This window comes from Zeus faber (assembly GCF_960531495.2).
Source record: "Zeus faber genome assembly, chromosome: 8".
NCBI lineage: Eukaryota > Metazoa > Chordata > Actinopteri > Zeiformes > Zeidae > Zeus > Zeus faber.
In genome coordinates, this window is record NC_137195.1 from 22,420,835 (window position 1) to 22,440,161 (window position 19,327).

Genomic DNA, 19,327 nt, shown 5'->3' on the forward strand with positions numbered 1-19,327 from the left:
TGGAGATCAGCTGGTGAGGTGTCCGTCAGACGTCGGGGTTGGCTGCCGGGGTTTTTCGTTTTGCCCCGGAGGGTTGCAGATGCGGTTGCACTGGGATGGGTGGACGCCCGGCGATGTTTACAGCAGCACACATAAAACCCCCCCCCCAAAAAAAACTATAGGCAATAGTAATAATAATTATAATAATGGAAAAATGGCATAACCAAAAAAATAAAAAATACAATAGACCTCAAAATGTAAGAAGATTTTGAAATATTGCCAGCATACAATAAACATAGAAATGAACTACAAATCTAAAGATGAGCTAAAATAGAAAGGTCGGCCATATAGAATAAACCTAAAATAATAAGCAAAACATTTATTTTGTGTTAAAATTCCCACGGGGTTGTTTTGGTGCAGGGATTACATGGGCGCAGGTCACGGGAGGCAGGTACAGGGGGAAGGCAGGGAAGTACAGTGTGTAGCGGTGGTGGAAGACTTAACTCAGCCCTCTTTCCCACATTATCTTCTGCTTTTATATCAGTGTTGTCGTGAGTTCATCCATACCACAGCCCCGCCGGCCATATTCACGTTTTGTTTTTCCGCTTGTGGGTCAGGGGCCCTAAAAGGGCACTCTTCCACAGATCAGGGTAAAAGGCAGTGATCTGCTGCTGAATGACAACTGAAGCCCACAAGGTAATATTGAGACCCGTTGAGAACACCTCCCCGTATTTAAGGAATTTAAAGCCGCCAACGTCGTGCTTCAGGCCTCTGCGGCTCTGCTATTTGAGCACAATGCCTCTGTTTCCACGCCTGGGGTTAACGCATATTTAAATTGCTGCGAGTCTGGGATCCGAGGATCGTTCCGAAGGATTATGATTTCTAATTACTCCTGATGAGGTTGGATATAGCAAGTAATTAAGAAAGAACTGCTTTTGTGAATTTAACCTGAAATGAGGCGTAGACACTACATAGCCTAGTTTAGAGTAAATAGTGGAAATATTGTAGGCAATTATCTACTTGCTTGCGATGTTTATTCGTTCAATAAATATTATTTCCAGCCGATCTCACCGAACCGTTACCAGGCATAAGAACAGGTTCACCGTGGATCATTATAACCGCGTTTCAGTTTGTGCACTTACAATATAACCTGAGGTTTGCTATGGTAGAATCCATCAACTAGCTGGTAGATCATGGGCAAGTATAAAATCTGGCAAAAAAAAACTGTTCGTATTGGGTCAAAAGAACATGAGTCAGGATACCTGATTATTATTATTTTTTTTATCTGTATTATCTGTTATCTGATATTGGACCCGTATCCAATATCAGTATTGGTATTGGTGCTTCCCTTGTCTTATTTGAATGGAAATTTGGTACAAATATTGGACATGTGGATCAGGAAATCCCTGGCCAGTAGAAGATGTTAAGGTTCAAGCATGGTTGTCTGAGAAAATAGGCAGGGACTGTCAATACCAATAATGATTATAGGGACATGGCAATGTCCAAGGTACAAGGCACTGAAGACTAAGTGTCTGAATCAGGGTGTGATGGATTGATTTGGAAGTAGGATAGTAATGGAGAGGAAATCAGTGAGAGGAAGTAAAGTGTATGGGATGGAATTCAACCGGATGCGAGGAGGGAGCAAAAGGCAGTTGAGGATTCAGGAGAGGCAACAGGGTGGTTCACAAAGGCAGGAGGAAGGCGGCAGCTATTTTGGAATGGGACTCGGCCAACAGGTGTGTCAGCCAGAGACCCAGAGTGGGAGGGTGTTTCCCCGCTAGTACTATAGCCGTGACAGCAAAGAACTAGGAAGTGACGGGAGAGGAGAGGAACGCAACCAGGCGGAGGTTCGGTCCTCTGCACTAACCACCATCATGCAGTTCTGGGATTTCCTGGGCTGCACCAATGGAGGTACGCGCACCCAGCTCACCGCTTTGGTCAAATCTGTAGCAAGTTGAAAGGTTTTTTTTTTTTTTGCCTGTGATTTGGGTGTGGGATGTGGGTGCCGTTTTAGAGATAGAGAAGCTCAAGCAGGCTGAGGGGCTGGAAAGGAATTTGCTTGGTTCACTGCTGTGCAAGCACTTGCATGTGGAGACCTCACAGACAGGTCGAGCATGGAGTACTGACAAAGAAGTCTCATGTAGTAATATGTGGGTCTTGTCTTTCTGTTTTCCATTGATGCCTCCTATGATATGTCCCGATAATCATGCAACAAGGTGGTTGACAAAGAAGTTGGCCTTTTTTTTTTTTTCAAAAGTTTGATTTAAAAAGTTGTCAGTCTTCCTTAGGATCGATTATTTGGGATACCGCTCGCTATGGTTTCTCTTCTGACTACCTGCGATTTACTTTTCAGACACCGATTTTGGTAGGAAATGGTAGGAAAATGCAATGATTGCCTAGTGCTACTGCTACAGTACTCAATATTCGTGTTATTACTATAGCTGTCACTCCTAATAGCCCTGCTGCTGGTAGTGAAACAGTAGTGCCGCTTTTCTGCTGGAACTACCACTTTGACTGTACCACTGGGGTGTAGTAGTTCACAGAAGTACTCTCCCCCACCACACACAGCCGCCATTCACCAATCTTCTCAGCCAACGTGAATCAAATCAACGGCAGGTGACAAAAGCAAATCCGTTGGCCGTGCTTGTTTTTCATATTCAAATTGTGCTCTTATCCTCACGGATCAACCCCCCATGTGCCAGAGAATGGATTCACACTGGCACACTATGGAGAAGTTGCAGCTATTTTTCTTCTTCTTGTTGTTTTTGTTTTGAGTTGGCATTCTCATTGCCTTGCCCTCCCAACGGAAACCAGCCCACTTTCAACGTCACAACATTCCTCCTTCAGAAAGCTGTGAAACAGTAAGATTGGTGTTACGGCGGTGTAAGACCCCCTTAAGACTTTTCTAATGGCCATGGATATTAAGTGTCACTATGCCCGTAGGCCTAAATGTAGCCCTCTGTTGAATGGTGTCATTACATAACAAGTTGGCGAAATATATTGTACTGTTGATACTTGTACTGACATCCACGTTTCCTGATGGCCCTGGTGACAATGTCCATTGTGGTTATCTGAAGAACTAGGCTGTGGTAAACAATCAATCCACCTTAAGTTGACTTCAAATGGGCTCACACATACATCTTTAATTACTGTATAGGAAATCCTTTGCGTCTGTGTTAGGAGGGCCCTTGTGAACACCTGTGTTGAATGGGTGAAGGACGTGAGAGGGGATTTTACCGCATTATCTCAGCGTAAACCTGGTGTTGCATCGTAGCCTCTCGTTCGAGCTGTTTTTGTTGAATTGTACTGTGTCAGATTCCAGGCCAGTTACACCTCCCAGCTCCCAACCCTCTGCCCTAGGCCATGGCTTTGTGCTATCTGAGTAATCAGTGCTCAGGATGTGATCAAATGAACGTTATCCCAAACTTAACTGGAGCACGTTTCAAGCGAAACCCAAAGAAGACACAGCAGACTAGAGCATGGAAAATCACGAGTTCAATCAATTGGTAGAGGAAACAAATATACCTGAAGCTAAGTAGTCAAGTGTCTAAAGTTAAGTGGTGATAATGGGACATTATATATCATCCATAACTGCAATCACAGCTGTTCTGTTCATTCCGTTGTGTACATTATATGATCTAGAATTGTGTTATTTTTGAATTTTTTTATATTCAGTTATTCTAAATATAGCGCAGTGCCTGTTCAACACATGCCTGTTCGTAACAAGCTGCCGTGCGGACGTACAGTATGTGACTCAGTCGCAGAGACCTAAAGCCCCGCCCTACGGGCTGAGCGGCTCGCTGTTCGCTGCACGTCCTTGGGTCCCCAGAAATACGCCCGCCAAGTGGGAAGTAGATCGGATGAACGGTTGTGTCGAGATAGTCGAAGGACAGACAGACACAGATTCCTCTCTTTATAGTTAGATAGGCATCAAATAGAGTTACATCACCCGGTCACATTTTATTCGCCCTGAGCAGGGTTCCCAGTAGTTTTACTTTATGTCCATTTGATTTAATGTCCTACCACTGTTATGCATACTATACAAAACTGTACCACTGTGTCTTAATCACGATAATCCGTGAAATGTCTCCCTTTTGCCTGCCTGAATATAAGACTGGACAGCCCTTATCTCTGTTCGGCTCAATGCTTACAACAGAGTGATTGTGGTTATCGGTCCAGATAACTTTTCTGGTTTCACAAGCAAATCGATTTGGTCCTCCGGAGCTCAATAGAAAATCTCCCTCTCGACCTCTCCGGGTCATTTCTGATCCCCCAGTTGAAATTTTAACCCAGAAGTCAAGAAACTGTTTCAGTCCTGCTTTTTCCAGGTCAGAACAATAGATAAAACCACACCGGTTATGCCAATAGCACCGAGCGGATTATTCAGGTCTTCGGTCTTCGAGTCAGGCCCCATTACTGTAATTCTTGATTTGGATTGGTACAAAATCCAACAGCTGGGGGTTTTGCACAATGCGGACTGTAGATCCCACTTCCCTCCCTACATTTGATTGGCTTCCCATAAAATACATGAATGAGTCGAAAATGCTTCTCATCGCCTTAAAAGCACTGCACCGTTTGCAGTGTTTGGCACCCTCTACATAATGGAACGGTCTGAGAAGCCTTGTTCACCTGTGAGGGCACCAGGTCCTCTGAACAAGGTTCGTCCGTCGTCCCACGCACTAAAAAGGTCAACCAATGCCAGGTTCAGAGGACAGCTCACGATGATTTTTGTCCTGAAATAAAATTTGGCTGTAATACAATATAATAACATTCCCCAGGTTTTTAACGACATTTGATCATTTCAGAGGACCACATTTTTAAAATGATTACATCCTGCTATGAAAATCTAAAACGGCTTTGTCAGTTTCACCTGTTTGCCACTGGAGTCACAGTTTCCCCATTTTGTTTCTTTAATGCGTGCAAACATGGGTCAAAGCCTTGGCGCTTGTTTTCCTCTCAAGTTCTTTTTTTTTTTTTTTTTCTATTATTAATGATTAATGAAAGTGGTGCACAGCATCACTTGCCTGTGTCTACCGTTTAAATCTGGGAGGAGCTGCTGCAGATTTTGTGGTTGTTGTTGCTCAGAGTGGAGTTGTGCAATGCCATTAGCATAGTGTCAACTGTGGCATTACTTCTGTGGTTCGGAGCCAGAGGCAATAGTTATTCTACTCTGGAAGAAGAAGAAGAAGAAGAAGAAGAAGAAGAAGAGCAGTCAAAACATGTTTTCCCATCAGTCAGATGGCAGTCCTATTTCAACTCTGCACTGCTGTGATAATAAGGATTGCAGTTGCATTGAAACGTAGGTAAATCTCATCCATGCAAGTAAAATTGCTCTTCTGGGTTAGGTTTTTGCACTCACTTTACAGTCACTAGTAAAGGAATTGTTGGTCCATTTGGCATATCTTTTACAGCAGGGGTCGGGAACCTTTTTGGCACGGAGAGCCATAAAAGCCAAATATTTGTAAATGTATTTCCTTGTGAGCCATATAAAATTTTATATAATTGAATGCAACTTAATGTGCGCATTTTTTAAGTAAGGCATACATTTTTAACATATAACACATCTCTGAGTACTTAAAAAAGCGCTATATATAATAAATTCCTCTTTATTCTTCTTAATAATATTGTTGTTATACTGTAGCTAACCAATAATAAATGAAATACTTTTTACCATTAATGCGACTTGTGGTGCTGCATGGTTTTGCTGATGGCCTTGTAGCCTGGTTCATACGTAGTGAGGTTAAGCTTAATGCAGGCGTTGAGGCTTCCATCAGTTCAACGTGAGCGTAGGTTGCTCTTAATGTTTCTCAGATGCCAGAAAGACTGCTCACATGCGTATGTAGAGCCAAACATAGTCAATATGGCAATACTCACACGCTGCATTGTGTGGTATGTGACGGGAAGCTTCTTCCAAGGTTAAAGAATCAGCTGCTCTTTAGGTTCAAGTTCAAGAGATTATTTGTCACATACATATTGAAGTTTTTTCCATTACTGTCCACTTGTGTTGCTGATTGGTCCGACTCGAGGCAGGGAGTTTTCTTAATGTTTGTCTGCCTTACGGAGGGGATCGGTGCACGGGCTCGTAAGCAGCCCGGCAGTGAAACACCATTCCTCCTGCGCCCAAGAGGATCATTATTATCCACAATTATTATAATAATCCTCAGTGATATATATTTTTGTTACCTGCGTGCCGCAAACAATAAAACTCTCGCCATGTCGGTGCACCATGGCCAGAAATACTCCGTCTCCCTCCCTAAACCCTTACCGGTGGGCAGATACTCCCACAAGTGGCGCCTGAGCAGAGACCCAGGAGGGGCAGGGCGCCGAGTAAAAGGCGCCCTGGAGTCTTTCTGTGGTCCGCAGCTGGTGCTTGACAACGCCCCTTTGTCCGCCACATTTATATTTTGAATTTTATTTTCAAAATTGTAATTTCTCTAACCTGTTTTACTTTAAAATGACACAGAATGATTAGTTATTACTTGTTAATTGTGATGAAAAAGCCATATATTGTCATCAAAAGAGCCATAATTGGCTCGTGAGCCATAGGTTCCCGACCCCTGTTTTACAGTGTACTATCTTTTGCTGGTTTATTATTTGCTCTTTTCCTGCTAGGGTGCACTGTATATAATGATGTGCGATATTCCTTTCATCTTAATTTAATTAAATCTAATGTAGAGCTTCTTTTTGAAGCTGTATCTGAAAAGACACAGACTAGAATAATGTTTTCCTTCTGCGAATCACAAAGCAATAATTCAAATTTTGGAAAAATGTAATTCCAATTGTCAAGGAAGCATTTGAAATCACCCTAAAACCAACCATTTATTCCTGCCTATATATATATATATATAAATAAAGAGATCAAATCTGCAGGCATATTTCAGACCTGAAATCCGGATTTCCTAATAAATCTAATCAGAGACAAGGTAGCTGTCTGCCTGCAGCTAGCTAAAGGCAGAAACACTGCCAGGAACAAATTGGTTTATGTGATTAGAGGAAATTATGTAAATTGACTGAGCACACTCGGCTGGAATAACTCTGATCATCATATCATATCATCAGAGGTACACCAGTAACCTAAACAATATCTCATATTCAACATAGTTGTCTTTCGTATTGTCCCACCCCACTCTAGCTCAGCATTGCTGTGTCCGAAAGCATGTGCTATGGACTACTACTATACTTACAGTATTACACGGCTCGATGGAATACTCAATTCTGATTGGTCTATAGCTGCAATCATCTCGCACTGAGTAGAACCCATCTTGCCCTCACAATGCATTGTGGGATACGCTTGCCAGGATAGTGTCCAGTGCTGGCATAACTGCAACATTTCACAGGAAGTAGTGTATATTCTAAACTTACTACTAATAATATGTGAGCATGGGATTTTTGGATGCATCAATGGTTGAACTGTTGGCTGATGGAGGTCATTCTCCTCAGTGTAAAGGAAATGTACCGGGCGCTTAAATGAATGGGGTGAGCACTGGGAATGAGGAAGAAGGATTCACCCAGGATGTGTCTGTTCTGGTCCACACCTCTGTTCTGAATCCCCCGAGGTCGGGGAGATGCAGAGCAGAGATGTCTGATCAGTTGTCCTCCATCTAAAAAAACCCCCCCAAAAACCCCAAAACCTCACAGTCTTCAAACACAGTCCACCGAGACAGAGAATTGCACCGTCGACTTCAACCATTGCTTAGCACACTGCTTCACTTTCCTTCTCTTTCTGGCCAGGAGATTTTTTTTTTTTCCTCTCCGTTGACGAAGCGATTCTGGCTGTTTTCTACCTTGCTCCTTGGGGTTGGCTTTGCATGATGTACATGTGGCGCTTGAGCCCTTGCGGTGATGTTTCCCTCACATTTCCCCATTTTACAGTGACCCGCCTCTTAACAAGAGTTTTCCCTATCACGATTCTAGGAGGTACTTATGTTCCTCGGTCTTGATTAAACGGTGATTTCCGCCCCCTTTATGTTCAAGATGTTCTACGTCTCCACATTGGCAATACGCCGGAGGACATTGTGAGCTTTAATGTTCGATAGCGTCTCACAAATGGAGGTTTTTTTTTTTTTTTTTTGGCACATATTTTAGAAAATAAAGACATTAATCACAGTCTGAAAGAGCTTTACCGCTCCATATTAAGCATCAGAAAGTAGACAGTTATCCCTCGGATGAAGCCCCCTCTGTTGGCTAAGAAACAAATCCCTCAAGAAAACCGCATTAAGAAAGAAAATAATGAGATGTTAAAGGTACTCGAGGAGGAGGACCTCCTCCTCCACGATGGCTTCAGTGTGGATTGAGCGGGCAATACTCATTGGAGATTAACATAGATAACTGTACAATGAATAGGAGCGTTCTCAATTATTGTTAAATGAATACAATCAACACTTCAAGTGATATTATTTAAATTGTTATGCTTGGAATCACTTGAGTTCATTTACGATTAGTGAAAACTCAACTATAGTCCATGTCGTCCTGCTAGACCTTTTTATTTTTATTATCGTTATGGTACTGTATTCAATTAATTATTATAGCTTTTCCCAGAGGATTTTCAGTGTCTTTGATATGGATAATATTTTAACACAAATTCTAATCTTGCTAATCTTCTAATCCAGCTGCAGTGCAGAGCAGCGTTCTTTTGTGTTAGAAAACTGCATCATATCAGGCTGCTTACCGCAGTTCAAGATAATCTCACCATGTAGTCTTTTCTTCTCTTCCAAATGAACCTGCACCACATCATTTTCCTCTCTCACTGCATATGTGTGTGTCTCAAAATTTGGTGATCAATATATAAAAAAACCAAAACCCCATTCATAAGAGCCAGAGAATGTGTCTGGCTCATTATGAACGGAGGAGGAGATGAATGAGGCCGATGATTAAACCTTTTATGACAAAGGGAGCTGCGTTTTGCCAACTCATAGTTCCCTCCTTGCTGAAGCTGTTAACAGTCTTCTGGTGGCTGCTCTGGAATCCGACCGCTTTATGTCGACTCGATAAATCATCACGAGAAGTGACCTAAAGTTTCTGAAACTCCAAAATTGTCTTTACCCGAGTTTTGGTCTGATATTACAGTTTACATCGCCATATAGTTCAATGTGATAAACCTCAGTTGGCTTCTTTAACATTGGATTTTCCATATAGAAGTAGATATTTGGTAAAATTTCCCAGTTCATTATGGTGATACATTCTTACATTCTTCTTTATTTATGGCAGAAGGCTTGAACAGCATATATCAGCATATCAGCCCCAAATTTAGACCGCGCGTGCGTGTGCCCTATGATAGCGGCGATCCACGGTGATAGTCATGATTCTGCCTGCCCGAAGTCTTAAACCCAGCAAAAAATTCTCTCAATGCCCCCATGTCTTCTTAAGTTCTTACACAACCACTTCCTGCTGCATCAAAACTGGCTTTCACACTTTGGATCAAGATTCCTGCGTCCGCTCGCCTTTTGCAGAACTCTTGGCCATTCAAAAGGAAACATTCATTGTCTTTTCCGGAATTTGATTTGATGTCAGTGCGCTGTGTGACGAACGCCTTTATCTTCCGCTGACTGGATCGAATGGAATTGCTGAAGTAATGTGATAAAACAATATTTCATTGGTAGTATTTCATTCATCCATCTGATCTTCCTTTCTAACCAAATAAATGTCTTTAAAGCCGTTTTGTCCCGCCGCGTCTTCCATCCTTCTGACCTTTCTTTAAACCCACAATCTCCATTTCCCTTTTTTAAATCTTGTCCTTTTAGTTTCACTGATCCCACACCCCCTTCTTATTTTATCCCTGTATTCAGCATTCCTCTCCCTACTCCTTTCCCATCTCTTTGTCTCTCTCTCTCTTTCTCTCTGTCCATGCCGTTTGGTCGAAAGATAAGGAACTGGGTGTGTGAGGCTGAATACCAAGGTGAAATGATTAAAATGGAGTTGATTATGAAGATTTAGCCACGAAAGCAATGCATTTCCAATGTGTGCTTGGCCCGGCCTCTGGATAAACAGCCAATATATGAACCGCAGACTGGCCCGGTTCCTCTGAAGAGCCGCTCCATAACCGCCTCTAATCTTACTTTGTTTCCTCTGACCCAATCCCTTACTGTATCTCACATGCAACGTGAACTTTTCAAATGGAGCCGGCTTCTGATTGAGGTCTTTACTGGCAATGACTGCGGTAGAGGAACACACTGTTCCATTGCTGCCGACAATTGTACTTGGTCTATGTCTCTTTTCCGACAAAAGTGTTTTCTGAAATGGAATGCTGATTCAGATCTCAGGGTAATTCAGATTTGCTATGAAGTAGATACGTGCAAAATTCTGCTTCATTTTTTAATTGACTTGACTGTGTGTACTAAAAGGCAATATTTAACTTAAGCTTATACAGGAAAAAAAAACAACCTAATAATGAGATAATTAAAACAACATGGGCCGTGCATTGTGAGTCAATAATGAATACCAATTTCTCAGAAAAAAAAACCCGCTACAAAAGAGGAGGCAATCCTAAAACACCTTTTAGTTTCATCAATCATAGTGGGGGAAAAAAACCATTTTGTTTTTAATTATTTTGGCACATATTTATAAGGTCTGCAGCATGCCTGTCTGACCACTTGAAGCTAAGGAATTCAGATATTATCGATAACCTTCCCAGTCTCTCCCGCCTTCTTCATTTTAGTTCAGATTTCTGATCTGTTCTGATCATTAGCCCAATTCGATTTCATTTACATGGTGTATACATATTTGCAATTTTAACTGATTTGTGTATTTTAACATACGCATTGTGTAAACTGCGTGAATGACGATTTTATTACTCAACCACAATGTCTAACTAACTATTTCACTGAGGCGCAGTGTATTAAGATATGAATCATTATATTTAAATCAACTCTTACATTTTCCCGTCTCTCCTTTCTCCTTTCTCTGACAGATATTTCCAGAATATCATACTACGCTGGTGAGTGTTTTATATTACATTTTTTTCTCATTTTCTGGGTAATTAAGCAGATGTGAGCTTTCTTCTAATTGAGGCATCATATTACATGAGTGCAATGTGAATTCAGCCCTCAGTCTTTAGCACAATCTCAACATCCTTAATGGGCTCGTTAGACTATTTATTTTTAGTACATATTTTTTTTTTTTATATCAACAGTACATTATACACGCTCTGCCCCATTGTGTACTCCATTTGTGTCGGTTCCAGCCTTTAATCAGGCTGATCAAATATCACATTTCTTATGTAAAGGGTCTTGTTTTCTGAGAGAATTTAAATTGGTCCCACTACGTAAATAAGTATGGAGTGTACAACCTCTTTCATTGTGTAATGGGGGGATGGTAGCTCAGGAGGTAGAGCTGGTCGTCTAGTAATCCAAAGGTCGCTGGTTCGATCCCAGCCTCCTCCTGCTAGCATGCTGTAGTGTCCTTGAGCAAGACACTTAACCCCTAATTGCTCCTGATGGCTGCGTCCGTCGGTGTTTGAACAATTGTAAGTCGCTTTGGATAAAAGCGTCTGCTAAATGACTAAATGTAAATGTAAATGTAAATGTAATGCCCTCTGCTATCAATTAATTTCGACTGGAAACTCCATATGCTCTGGTTGTGGTCTTCACTCTGCTCATAGATGATTCTGAGCATTTTCAAGATTTCTTTTCATTGAGTAAAAAAAGAAAGAAAATCCAGCCATTGAACCTTATCTAGGACAGACTGTGTGTCAGATGACAGCCTTGGACCGAGATGGAATCAAAAGATAAACTGCCCAAGCTCCAAACCAAAGCAATTGAATTGAACAGTGGCTGTGCAGCCGTTCTATTTCTCCCTCAAAACCAAGGCAATTAAAATTGCCAAAAAAAGAAATTACCCATTAAAATCCATTCGGGAGGTTTAGCTATTAAAACTGCATCACCGATTTTGTTAAAAGGGGACCTATTATGTAAAACTCACTTTTTCAGTGCTTGTGCATATACATTTGGGTCTCTGGTGGGCCTACTATCACAAAAAGTGTGAAATGAGGAAACTCAGTCAGTTTTTTGTGAGCTGTCTATTTCAGAAAACATGCATGCAGGCTCTGGCTCTGCTGGCTTGCAGACCAGCACAAATCTTACAAAAGAAAGAGGAATTAATAAGTATTTAAAAAAATAATTCTGCTGTTCTTCTGTGTTTCTTTCTTTCTAAAAAAATTGTATGTATGTTTGTATGTAAGTAAGTATGTTTGTATGTAAGTATGCGGAAGATAGATTGTAGGCTGCGGTGCGCAAATAGCTGTGCGTTTCTCCAAATAAAACCAATAAAAATAGTGTGTTTTTATTGTTAGATGTATTTATTTTATTTTAGGACATTTACATGAAACAAAAAATCCCCGTGTATGGTGTCCTGGTGCATTGCGGTGTGGTGTCTGTGTCCATGTGCCTCACAAGCTTGAAGCACGGCAACGAATGTCGGAACAAACCTTTAAATTAGGCCTTGTAGATCTAATATGCGTGAAGATTCAGCAACTGGATTGCTTATTTCTTGCCCCAGATTTGTTCAGAAACAGATTTTGGTGGACTGATGAGGTGAAATCAGTGAAAGTTTACGGACTAAATACAACAGAACCCGGGAGTAAAGCTCAGAACCCGGAACTTGTGCTCAAGCTCCATTGGCTCACAGAACTAGGGGCCTCAGGAGGGTGGCTCCACCCACAAAACCTTCCTGGAACAGAATGGGTTAGAAGAATGTCAGAATGGCTAGAATGCATAATCTCAGTGGTATTTTCAGCAAAAAACTTCAAAAACATGTTTTTGGGACCTTAGAGACCTACTGTATATCAACTTGTTGAAAAGGAGCACAATAGGTCCCCTTTATGGAGCTGCTTTCATGTTGTCTTTGTTTTAAAAATGTTGCAGCCTATTGCAATTCAATCGTGTTTCTTGACATTTTGACACATTTTTCCATCTTAAGCTAGCAAAAGAAAGTCATCCCCTGATCCTGAGAAACTCAATGTTCTGCCGCACTTTATGGTATTGAAACTGCACGCATTCTGCAAGAATGTCGGATCAACGAGTCACTTTTGATGTTATATCAAGTGAAGCAATTGTCTTTTGACTGAACAAATAGAGAGATTTTAACCATTCAAAATAACTGTTGATTTGAGAGTCAAGGCGATGATGGGGAAAAAAACAAAAAAGGCAAAACTGAAATTATAGCCTCTCTTTGTGTTGAACGTGTTGACTCCTCTGAATCCTGTCTACACTTGGTGTGTGTGTGTGTGTGCGTGTGCGTCCGTGTGCGTGCTTGCCGAATCCACACAAGTATTTGAGCCCCTGTTTGAGCCTCATGTTTAATAAACTTTGCTGAATGGGAGCGTGGCCCTGATTAGCATATTAATTAAGAAGCGTCCAATCAGCCCACTTCATCTCCAGTCTGAATTGGAATACTTTTCTGGTTTTCACTCTTTGTGTGTTTCTTCCTTGTGTGTCCCCCTCTCGGTCTCAAACACACACACACACACACACACACACACACACACACGTACACACAACACAAATATATTTATTTGTGTTTTTTCACAGCATGGCAATAGCACTGATAACACACACAAGCAAACACACAATTTATTTTTGCACAAACCCTGCCCTGAAGCCCTAGAGCTTAAATCCTTGTGTAGTTCAGAGTTTTGAGTGTTAAGACTACAGAACGAGCAGACTTGAGACTGGGTTTTCACTCCGTTAGATCTACCGACTACACTCTGCCCACTGCCAGACTCTGTCGGCTCCAATCTAAAATCTCCTCTCTCTTTTTGTTGGAAAATTGGGTTGTCAAATCCAAACACGCCTTACGGAGAAGGACGTGGACGTTGTCTATGCCGGGCTCTGTCATTTTCTTGCTGCCATACAAGGGACAAACGAGGCCAAACTGGCACATGAAGCGGTTTGCTAATAAATGTTCCAGCAGTGTCTAATCACGTCCCACTCCCAACAGATTAACTCAAGCGGTCGGCTGTCGTTGGCTCTTACTACGGCTGTTTGCAGAATTGAGAATTGAACTACTACACGCTGCACAAAGAGAGCCCGATAGCCCCCCCCGGCACAATGACACACATGGGGGGGGGGGGGTAGATGTAGCCCCAACTGTTCAGAACTCCACAGGGGGGGTTGGATTGGACCGGGCACAAAAAACTTTTGAGTGGTGGAGCCTGTTTACACCACAGGACAATCAGGCCTGACAGTCAACGTGACTGTGGAAAATTGTCCCGACTGTCAGGGAAGCCAAACTGGAGGTAGAGTTGCAGGAACTGTGGGGGAGTTTCTGTAACAGAAATACCGTCTCGCACTCACCTTCACAGTTGCGCGCGTGCGCGCACACACACACACACACACACACACATACACACACACACAGACAAACACACACACACACACCACACACACACACACACACACACACACACACACACACACACTCTCTCTCTCTGTCGCACTCCCTTTATCTCAGTCTCACACACAACACACACACACACACACACACACACACACACACACACACACACACACACACAGTCACCTACTCACATGCACACTCCCCCCTCCACTTCTCACTTGTATACGTGCTCCCCTTGTCTAGCTCACACACATACTCTGTGTCTCTCACTCTGGCTGCAGCACTAATTTGGACTGCTATGGGATTGCGCTGGATCGTGTGTGTGTTTGTGTGTGTGTATGTATGTGTGTGTGTGTGTATTCTGCGGCAGGTTTCGAGTGTGCGTTGGCAACCGGCGTTGTAGAAGACTGTGGTATTTTTTTTTTTCCCCTCTCTGCCGCTACGAAGGAAAGCGTTTGAGAAGCAAGGCTGCCGGATGACTTTAAGATGGCATTGCTGCACCCTTGTACTGTCAGCTGACCTCTCCGGGAGCGTTTCTCCGTTTAGCCACCCGCTCGTAGCTTCCTAGCTTTGTTCCTCTGCTCCCGATCCACCTCTCTCTCTCTGTTTCTGTCTGACAGTGCCCGTCCTCTAAGATGTCTTCTCTCTGTCTTCCTTGCGCTGACATCCGATACCTGCTGTGACCTGGTTAGCTTCAGCAGGCAGAGAGCATTGTGGGAAACCTCCAGAGGTGGTGAGGCTAGGCGTCTTCCCAGGGGTCTCTCTCTCTCTCTCTCTCTCTCTCTTGCTCTCTCTCTCTCTCTCTCTCTCTCTCTCTTTACTCTTTCCTCTTTTATCTTCATTGTGCTCTCCGCCTCATCTTGTCATCGTACTTTTCGTTGTTTCTGTGTTCACGCTGTCATTACTTTCCTCAAATACTTTCTGTTTCGCCCCCTTCTGCGAGTCTATCTTCTCTTCCTTCTGTCGCCTGTCTCCTCCTCGCTTGCGTCGCTCCTTCCCTCCACTCTGCATCGCCATGCTCACTTCCTCCACACCCCTTTTCGTCCTACATTCCCATCCTTCGCTCCCCCCCGCCCCCCTAATCCTCTTTTCCCTCCTTTCTTTCGTTAAACTGCCCCCCTCATTCAACTTTTTGGAATTCCGGGATGAGTTGACGACATCCCCTGGACTCTAAGCTGCACCTTGCAAATGAACTGTTTGATGTGCAAGTGATTGACCCCCACGAAGCTGATGGACACGGGTGGTTGCCTTTTTGTGTTTTGCCAAAACCAAATTCTCGGCCTGGTTATTACTCCTTTCTACCTCAAAGCTTGCCTTTTTTTTCTTCTCCGCTGCCACCTCAAATTCCTGAATACCTCGACGTCCACATCAAGACTTGGTTCGGGTTAAATGAAGCCGGAGTCCTCGAGTCAACCTTTTTTGTCCAGACTAGATGGGTGACTTGAACAGGTGGCTCCTGTTTCGAGAGGTCGCTCTTCAGCCGGAGGAAAGCTGCAGGGTTCAAGCTGTTGTGTCGCACGCTGCGCACAATTCTGTATTCCCACGAGCTTTGGGGTTGCTGTCCTGTGGCTGACTCTGTGCTCTGACCTCGCCCAGGCAAGAGACGAGTGAAATGACAAGATCTGTCTGGGATCAATTGAAGTACAGACTTGGAACATTTTCCCAGAGCTTTGAGAATCATGGACTTAACAAGCATTGATTACTTGCCCTGTGTTGGACCTTAATCTACTTCCTGCAGGCTTGAAGTAGAGGGACGTTTCAGCATGTTTTTAGACATTTGGTGCCAACCTTTTGATGCAAGTTTGGTCGTTTTCAATTGTAAATATTAAGTCTGACCATGAAAAATAGCCATTGACTAGTGCATCCTCTCCTTCTTCTCCTCCTAGATTTGCACCAACAAATAATAATCTTCCTGTGCTCTGTGCTGCCCAGGATGCTCCCTCGTATTTGGTTAGATTGATTGACCCCGCTGGAACGTGGGATTTGTTTATGTGTTTTCTGCAGTCTTTTCTGGATTTCTGGATTACGGTTTGGGCATGCATTTGAAAGTCTCCAAAGGCGGCCTGATAGCAGCAAGCCTAAGACAGGATGTCAAACAAGCCTGAACTGATGTTTTAGTAGGAGCTTTTATCGGACAAATCCTGTATCTTTCTTTTTTTGGGAAAAATCTTTCTATACACGTCTTTTTCTTGGACCTACCCAATTTGACTTTCCAGGCTTCTTCTCGCTACACTTGTGCACAGGGCCAGAGCTTTGTTTAGCCTGGCCAGCAGCTTGGCCGACAGATCTTCAGCCCTGGGTTCTATGCTGTTGTGTGCGCGAAACTGTGCTGTCTTGTCCCTGGGGCCAGGCCTGGGACAGCTCCTCCCACAGGACAAATGGAGAACAGCGGCTGCATTCCTCTCTGCTGGAGCAAAGGGGCCTGCATCTATGCACAGCAGGCTTTACCAAGTATGTACCATAGAATGTGTTTGGAGACACATTTCTTTCAAAATATAAAAATGCAGGGTGATGTGATATGTATGTGATATGAACACAGGCTTCTGGAAAATCTAATTGTGGGCTGTCTGAGGATTCTTTTGGTGATTGGGTACTCTCATACAAATACCAGTTTAACATGTCGTTTAGATTTAGACTTTATGTTTTAAATTTTATTTGAGGGCACATTCTAGAGTTAAGATTGATAAAAATGATATTTACATCAAAACTTCAACAGATATGAAATGGGTTACACTGTTGCGTGCAGTACAAAGATTATTCTGAGTATTCTATGAGCTTCATTCAGCTACAAAAGCACTGCAACATAATTCTGATAGGTGTGCATACAGTCTTTTTTTTTTCTCTATAAAATGATGGACTACATTGACCTGTAAATGGTATTTGTCAATCAACATGTCCAATGGGTCAGATGAAAATAACGATTAACATAAAATATTCTGGTGTATCCCTTTAAGCGTGTAATTGGTATACAGCAGAGGACCCTGTCTGTATATAGAACACACTGTGAGGCAGTGCGGGGTGGCTCGTGTGTATTTCGAATCAAAACACAATTCCCTGCAGAGGCGGACTAATTAAGACTCATGCCAGCTCGCCTCTGGCTATTACATATCATGCACTATTCGGCTTGTTTAGTTTAGACTTTGCTGCAGACTTCGCATTTTGTGTATGTGTGTGCGCGTGCGTGCGTCTGTGTCCGGTGTTCTAGAACAGATACTGATATTTTCTCAGAGCTTTTTACAGTCGCAGTGAGCTGTAATGTAACTGGGCAACGTGTCTCCAGTGAGCTCATTCGTCCTTTAATTGGTAACAATGTCTGTGTGTGGATGTGGCGGTTATAAGTAGGCCAGGTAGTTTTGGTGTCACTGGAACAGTGTAACACACACACACAGACGGGGCAGATTTCTTTCGTTGTATATTTATTATATACTGTATGTTAAATGTTGGCACCTTTTTGGGGAAAAAAAAACGGCAGTTCAGGCTACACTGCTTTATTTGTCTTTTTGTTTTTCTATCCTCTTCCGTTCCCTGTATAGCGACTGAGTTTTCTGGGAAAACGGACGAAAAAGAGGAGGGGGGGAGTTAAGGCAGAGGATGCCGTTTGAGGATGAGAGAAAGATGAGATGAAGGAAGGAACACAGGAACAGGGGGAGCAGGGAGGCGGGGTCATTTACGGGGACGAGGGGGATGGAATGGAGACGGAAGGATGGAAAGAAAGGGATAGGAAACTGTCCGGCTGCACGGCAGAAGAGTGAGAGGGGGAGATGAAGCGGTGTTTGCCATTCAGATACAGAGGATTGAAAGCTGTGGAAGAAGAACCAAGTAGAGAGTGGGCTTGTGCGGTTACATAGATAAGAAATTACAATCATAAGGAATTCAACCTTTCTGCCTTTGAGCTGTTAGTCCCATACAAACAAACATCCAGCTCATCATTCTCGTTCATCATTTTGATCATTTAAAACACATCAAACTAAAATTAGTAGTATAAGTATAACTCCCTCTCCTAGAAATTTGAGGTCATATCTATCATTAATTCAGACTGTGGTATATCAATAGTATCAAATTCCTTACAATATCCAACTGACACACTAATATTGATTCATTGACACTGGATGGCGAGAGAAAGAGTCACCAGTAGGATGAAAAGAAATGGTGGCAAAGAATCTCCGCCCCCCCTGCACCAAGTACTTTACGAACTCCCGTAACCTAGATACCATGTAGATACTGCGGCTCTACGGGGCTTCCACTCTGCCTTTGAGAGACCTTGGCTCCAGCCTTCAGGAGCTTAGCGGGCTGACCAGCAGCCAGGGGAACCCTGCTGAGGCTGAGGCTGAGGCTGAGGCTCGGGCTGTGGTGGGCTTGGCTCACCATCCTCCTCCCTGACTGCTTCCAAAGCCTAGTTGATTTGATCGTGTGTGTGTGTCTGTGTGTGTCTCTGTGTGTGTGCACGAGTGTTAAGGTTAGTGAATATGAAAACATGTATTTTCATGTCATTATAATAATATTAATTACAATACTATGAATACACAATCCCATGTTAAAGGTTCCTCATATTGAACTACATCTATCTATACTCTCCTATATCCTATATCTCCCCATATCTTCCTTGATTTACCGCCCAGCCCTGAGTGAGTGAGTGTGTGCTTCAGGGATTGCAGAGTTAAGACACATAGGAGACACATTTTACACTCGGCCACATTTTTGTATTTGTCCATCAAGTAAACTGTACTGTTTATGGTCGAGGCATGTTAAATAGTTGGTGGTTGGCAACCTTGGTGTCGTTGGTCCTGTACTGTATGTCTTCTTGTCTGAGTAGGTTGCTTAATAATAACAGAGTTGGGAACATTTTCATCTTTTGCCTTTTGCTGCTATTTGGTCTCTACCCTAGTTTAGTAGCTTCTTCAAGTTCTCTCATTTTATGCTTGGAATTAAATAGAATAAAACTCTTATTTATTAGTAGACTGTTATATTTACATAACAGTAATATAATATTGATCTATATACATATACTGTAATATAG

At 42.8% G+C, this 19,327-nt stretch overlaps 1 protein-coding gene across 4 annotated transcripts in view; it reads left to right on the top strand.

The window, feature by feature from the left end:
* Positions 1-19,327, top strand: part of LOC307233977 (focal adhesion kinase 1-like) — a 79,698-nt gene that overhangs the window by 496 nt on the left and 59,875 nt on the right. For all 4 annotated transcript variants that reach the window (XM_080005490.1, XM_080005491.1, XM_080005493.1 and 1 more), the window contains exon 2: positions 10,886-10,912. The gene's annotated coding sequence lies outside the window, so the exon portion shown is untranslated. The remainder of the gene's footprint in view (positions 1-10,885; positions 10,913-19,327) is intronic.